General features: G+C 46.9%; 1 protein-coding gene and 1 long non-coding RNA gene across 5 annotated transcripts in view; one reads left to right on the forward strand and one right to left on the reverse strand.

Moving 5' to 3' along the window:
• tbcd (tubulin folding cofactor D) overlaps positions 1–6937 on the forward strand; it is a 227884-nt gene that overhangs the window by 34008 nt on the left and 186939 nt on the right.
• LOC127930309 (uncharacterized) lies at positions 628–1717 on the reverse strand. Of its 4 annotated transcripts, none has more exons than XR_008137853.1 (4): positions 1591–1717; positions 1379–1537; positions 1008–1060; positions 628–795 (listed from the first exon to the last, which is right to left on the reverse strand). It is a non-coding gene; the product is annotated as an uncharacterized LOC127930309 (long non-coding RNA). The 4 variants fall into 4 exon arrangements; XR_008137854.1 differs by having other exon boundaries at positions 628–848; XR_008137852.1 differs by having other exon boundaries at positions 955–1060.

The raw sequence follows: 6937 nt of genomic DNA on the forward strand, positions 1-6937 counted from the left end.
AATGATCTTTAAGGAAATGTCAGGGTAGATGGGTGTTTTAGGACCTTTTCATTAATGATCTTTAAGGAACTGTCAGGGTAGATGAGTGTTTTAGGACCTTTTCATTAATGATCTTTAAGGAAATGTCAGGGTAGATGGGTGTTTTAGGACCTTTTCATTAATGATCTTTAAGGAAATGTCAGGGTAGATGGGTGTTTTAGGACCTTTTCATTAATGATCTTTAAGGAAATGTCAGGGTAGATGGGTGTTTTAGGACCTTTTCATTAATGATCTTTAAGGAACTGTCAGGGTAGATGGGTGTTTTAGGACCTTTTCATTAATGATCTTTAAGGAAATGTCAGGGTAGATGAGTGTTTTAGGACCTTTTCATGGGGAGGATTAATGATCTTTAAGGAAATGTCAGGGTAGATGGGTGTTTTAGGACCTTTTCATTAATGATCTTTAAGGAAATGTCAGGGTAGATGGGTGTTTTAGGACCTTTTCGTTAATGATCTTTAAGGAACTGTCAGGGTAGATGGGTGTTTTAGGACCTTTTCATTAATGATCTTTAAGGAAATGTCAGGGTAGATGGGTGTTTTAGGACCTTTTCATTAATGATCTTTAAGGAAATGTCAGGGTAGATGGGTGTTTTAGGACCTTTTCATTAATGATCTTTAAGGAAATGTCAGGGTAGATGGGTGTTTTAGGACCTTTTCATTAATGATCTTTAAGGAAATGTCAGGGTAGATGGGTGTTTTAGGACCTTTTCGTTAATGATCTTTAAGGAAATGTCAGGGTAGATGGGTGTTTTAGGACCTTTTCATTAATGATCTTTAAGGAAATGTCAGGGTAGATGAGTGTTTTAGGACCTTTTCGTTAACGATCTTTAAGGAAATGTCAGGGTAGATGGGTGTTTTAGGACCTTTTCATTAATGATCTTTAAGGAACTGTCAGGGTAGATGGGTGTTTTAGGACCTTTTCGTTAATGATCTTTAAGGAACTGTCAGGGTAGATGGGTGTTTTAGGACCTTTTCGTTAATGATCTTTAAGGAAATGTCAGGGTAGATGGGTGTTTTAGGACCTTTTCATTAATGATCTTTAAGGAAATGTCAGGGTAGATGGGTGTTTTAGGACCTTTTCATTAATGATCTTTAAGGAAATGTCAGGGTAGATGGGTGTTTTAGGACCTTTTCGTTAATGATCTTTAAGGAAATGTCAGGGTAGATGGGTGTTTTAGGACCTTTTCATTAATGATCTTTAAAGAAATGTCAGGGTAGATGAGTGTTTTAGGACCTTTTCGTTAATGATCTTTAGGGAAATGTCAGGGTAGATGGGTGTTTTAGGACCTTTTCGTTAATGATCTTTAGGGAAATGTCAGGGTAGATGGGTTTTTTAGGACCTTTTCGTTAATGATCTTTAAGGAAATGTCAGGGTAGATGGGTGTTTTAGGACCTTTTCATTAATGATCTTTAAGGAAATGTCAGGGTAGATGGGTGTTTTAGGACCTTTTCGTTAATGATCTTTAAGGAAATGTCAGGGTAGATGGGTGTTTTAGGACCTTTTCATTAATGATCTTTAAGGAAATGTCAGGGTAGATGAGTGTTTTAGGACCTTTTCGTTAATGATCTTTAAGGAAATGTCAGGGTAGATGGGTGTTTTAGGACCTTTTCATTAATGATCTTTAAGGAAATGTCAGGGTAGATGGGTGTTTTAGGACCTTTTCATTAATGATCTTTAAGGAAATGTCAGGGTAGATGGGTGTTTTAGGACCTTTTCATTAATGATCTTTAAGGAACTGTCAGGGTAGATGAGTGTTTTAGGACCTTTTCATTAATGATCTTCAGGGAAATGTCAGGGTAGATGGGTGTTTTAGGACCATTTTGTTGGAGGTTTTGTGTTAACAGCACATTCTTTCCCTGCGTTTACTGAGTAGGATTAACATGGCTACTAGTCCAGTTCAACTGGTTCAGCTAGAGGAGGAGAGTAGTTAGACTAGTTTACACTGACCTCTCCTCTCTGTCTGTCTTTATCTGCTCAGGCCAAAGAAAGAAGTCCCCTCCCTAAGGACACTGCACCCTCAGGGCATATAGTCCAGTCCACACGTATACATACACACATGGATCAAGCCAAGTGTCCTAGTATGTAAATGAGGAGTGTTAACTGAGTCAAACTGGTGCCGTGTGTGTGTGTGTGTGTGTGTGTGTGTGTGTGTGTGTGTGTGTGTGTGTGTGTGTGTGTGTGTGTGTGTGTGTGTGTGTGTGAGTAGAGGCCCTCAGGATAACCTATTCCACTAACAGTTGCTCTGTATGTTTGGAACAAGGAACAACTGTCCAGCTTTCACAGTATGTAAACCACCTGCATGTTATTTTTGTATAGACCATCACTGTCATGGGTGGCTGGTTATGTCTCTCTACATAGACCATCACTGTCATGGGTGGCTGGTTATGTCTCTCTACATAGTGATGGTCTGTCATGAGTAGCTGGTTGTGTCTCTACATAGACCATCACTGTCATGGGTGGCTGGTTATGTCTCTACATAGACCATCACTGTCATGGGTGGCTGGTTATGTCTCTACATAGACCATCACTGTCATGGGTGGCTGGTTATGTCTCTACATAGACCATCACTGTCATGGGTGGCTGGTTATGTCTCTACATAGACCATCACTGTCATGGGTGGCTGGTTATGTCTCTACATAGACCATCACTGTCATGGGTGGCTGGTTATGTCTCTCTACATAGACCATCACTGTCATGGGTGGCTGGTTATGTCTCTCTACATAGTGATGGTCTGTCATGAGTAGCTGGTTGTGTCTCTACATAGACCATCACTGTCATGGGTGGCTGGTTATGTCTCTACATAGACCATCACTGTCATGGGTGGCTGGTTATGTCTCTACATAGACCATCACTGTCATGGGTGGCTGGTTATGTCTCTACATAGACCATCACTGTCATGGGTGGCTGGTTATGTCTCTACATAGACCATCACTGTCATGAGTAGCTGGTTGTGTCTCTACATAGACCATCACTGTCATGGGTGGCTGGTTATGTCTCTACATAGACCATCACTGTCATGGGTGGCTGGTTATGTCTCTACATAGACCATCACTGTCATGGGTGGCTGGTTATGTCTCTACATAGACCATCACTGTCATGGGTGGCTGGTTATGTCTCTACATAGACCATCACTGTCATGGGTGGCTGGTTATGTCTCTACATAGACCATCACTGTCATGGGTGGCTGGTTATGTCTCTACATAGACCATCACTGTCATGGGTGGCTGGTTATGTCTCTACATAGGTAGACTCCATCACGCCTAGACTCATGTCCTATAGTAGGTATGGATGGTTGTGTGTCTCTCTCTCCTGTATATCTATCTATCCTGTATCTGTCTAGGTAGGCAGGAGAGTCGCTAGACTAGGCATCATGTAGGCAGGAGAGTCGCTAGACTAGGCATCATGTAGGCAGGAGAGTCGCTAGACTAGGCATCATGTAGGCAGGCGAGTCGCTAGACTAGGCATCATGTAGGCAGGCGAGTCGCTAGACTAGGCATCATGTAGGCAGGCGAGTCGCTAGACTAGGCATCATGTAGGCAGGAGAGTCGCTAGACTAGGCATCATGTAGGCAGGCGAGTCGCTAGACTAGGCATCATGTAGGCAGGCGAGTCGCTAGACTAGGCATCATGTAGGCAGGCGAGTCGCTAGACTAGGCATCATGTAGGCAGGAGAGTCGCTAGACTAGGCATCATGTAGGCAGGCGAGTCGCTAGACTAGGCATCATGTAGGCAGGCGAGTCGCTAGACTAGGCATCATGTAGGCAGGCGAGTCGCTAGACTAGGCATCATGTAGGCAGGCGAGTCGCTAGACTAGGCATCATGTAGGCAGGCGAGTCGCTAGACTAGGCGTCATGTAGGCAGGCGAGTCGCTAGACTAGGCATCATGTAGGCAGGCGAGTCGCTAGACTAGGCATCATGTAGGCAGGAGAGTCGCTAGACTAGGCGTCATGTAGGCAGGCGAGTCGCTAGACTAGGCGTCATGTAGGCAGGCGAGTCGCTAGACTAGGCGTCATGTAGGCAGGCGAGTCGCTAGACTAGGCATCATGTAGGCAGGAGAGTCGCTAGACTAGGCATCATGTAGGCAGGCGAGTCGCTAGACTAGGCATCATGTAGGCAGGCGAGTCGCTAGACTAGGCATCATGTAGGCAGGCGAGTCGCTAGACTAGGCATCATGTAGGCAGGCAGGCTAGACTAGGCATCATGTAGGCAGGAGAGTCAGACTAGGCATCATGTAGTCAGGTAAGCAGAGCAGGAGATCAGTAGGTATCATCCAGGCAGGTAGGCAGAGCAGGAGATCAGTAGGTATCATCCAGGCAGGTAGGCAGAGCAGGAGATCAGTAGGTATCATCCAGGCAGAGCAGGAGATCAGTAGGTAGACCTCACCCTGCCTAGTAGACCTGGAGGGCATGTAGCGGCACGCTTCTCTCTCTCTCTTCCTCACTAAACTGCCTGCCTGAAGGCGTGGGAACCGAAAGGCACCTGTTTCCCATGACTACACCTGTGCTGCAGCGGGATGCAGTGATACGTGGCTCTGGGCACACGGGCACGGCACTACTACAGCGGGCTAGTCAGCTAGGCTCAGACACATCTCCTTATCTGATGAGCTCATCACACCACATCAACCTTGTAGAGAGAGTGTGACTGGCCTTCTGACAGCATGGGCTTCCCGGAGAGACTGTTACTCAGGAGTCAGGGACTTACTTACAGGGAAAAAGTGTGTGTGTGTGTGTGTGTGTGTGTGTGTGTGTGTGTGTGTGTGTGTGTGTGCGTGTGCGTGCGCGTAGTAAACTGACACAGCAACGGCAAATGTTCATACACATCTAAATAGGAACTGGTATTCAAATGAGAACCGTGTCAGTTTAACGAGGTTATAACAAATCAGATGTTCTCCTTTCAGAAAGAGCTGTCACCTTAGGCCCTATCTTCAGGTTAGGATACACACACACACACACACGGTTCAGGGCTCCGCCTAAAGAGAGTGAACCGTTCCGTCACACGCTGTCGCAAGAAGTCGTCTCTCAGGTTCCTGCTGAGGTGTGGTGCAGAACGGAACGCCACTCCCTTCTCAAGAAGAGAAATCGGTTGCAAAACCTTGTTGGTTGTAATATCTTGCTATCATTACCTGGAACGGAGCCACCACTCCGTCTACCAGACACAAAGACCCTCACAGGAACAGAGACAACACTCTGTCTACCAGACACAGAGACCCTCACAGGAACAGAGCCAACACTCTGTCTACCAGACACAAAGACCCTCACAGGAACAGAGACAACACTCTGTCTACCAGACACAAAGACCCTCACAGGAACAGAGCCAACACTCTGTCTACCAGACACAAAGACCCTCACAGGAACAGAGCCACCACTCTGTCTACCAGACACAAAGACCCTCACAGGAACAGAGCCAACACTCTGTCTACCAGACACAAAGACCCTCACAGGAACAGAGCCAACACTCTGTCTACCAGACACAAAGACCCTCACAGGAACAGAGCCAACACTCTGTCTACCAGACACAAAGACCCTCACAGGAACAGAGCCAACACTCTGTCTACCAGACACAAAGACCCTCACAGAAACAGAGCCACCACTCTGTCTACCAGACACAAAGACCCTCACAGGAACAGAGCCACCACTCCGTCTACCAGACACAAAGACCCTCACAGAAACAGAGCCACCACTCCGTCTACCAGACACAAAGACCCTCACAGAAACAGAGCCACCACTCCGTCTACCAGACACAAAGACCCTCACAGAAACAGAGCCACCACTCTGTCTACCAGACACAAAGACCCTCACAGAAACAGAGCCACCACTCTGTCTACCAGACACAAAGACCCTCACAGAAACAGAGCCACCACTCCGTCTACCAGACACAAAGACCCTCACAGAAACAGAGCCACCACTCCATCTACCAGACACAAAGACCCACACAGAAACAGAGCCACCACTCTGTCTACCAGACACAAAGACCCTCACAGAAACAGAGCCAACACTCTGTCTACCAGACACAAAGACCCTCACAGAAACAGAGCCACCACTCTGTCTACCAGACACAAAGACCCTCACAGAAACAGAGCCACCACTCTGTCTACCAGACACAAAGACCCTCACAGAAACAGAGCCACCACTCCATCTACCAGACACAAAGACCCTCACAGAAACAGAGCCACCACTCCATCTACCAGACACAAAGACCCTCACAGAAACAAGTCTGTTTTCTTATTGTTTTCCCAACTCAAACCCTCTCCTCCGTATCTTACCAGGTGTTCTTAGTAAACACCTGGTTAATCTAACCAACAACATGTTGCGATCAGTTCCATGTGCTGTGATCCTCTGTCTCAGACATAAGGTTGAGGTCGGGGTCAGGTGTGTTTGTGTGTCTGTCCGTCAGTACCATGCAGGCAGTAGGTTATTACAACACACAGGTAACAGGTGGCCTAACAGGTGCCTCACCTCGCCCTAAAATACACCTGTAGACTCCGCTTCACATGTAAACCCCCCTCCCCCCCACACACACTGAACCACAGACCGGTAACAAGGTACCATTCAGCTGGATATGCAGAAAATAAATAACGGCTGGTCATGATGGCGTTCACCAACTGCCGTTTCTCTTGAGCGGTTAAACCCGTGGTGGTTAGGTAGTGAGAAAGCAGTCTTACCTGCTCTGTTTGTGAGGACGCCCGTTCCAGAGTGTGGGAGCATCGGCCAGTGGTTCTGCGACCGTGTCTCCAGAAGTGTCCCAAATGTGTGTGTGCTCTGCTGCCTGGTCTGTGGTGAGTGTTGATCTGACTTCCTGTCTGTGAGGTCTTACCTGTCCTGTTACCTTGGACTAGTTTACCTAGGGGGCGGAGCCTACTTTATCCCAACAGTAGCAGTAGGGCCCTGAGTGGGCGTGGT

Source organism: Oncorhynchus keta, chromosome 5 (assembly GCF_023373465.1).
Source record: "Oncorhynchus keta strain PuntledgeMale-10-30-2019 chromosome 5, Oket_V2, whole genome shotgun sequence".
Taxonomy (NCBI): Eukaryota; Metazoa; Chordata; class Actinopteri; order Salmoniformes; family Salmonidae; genus Oncorhynchus; species Oncorhynchus keta.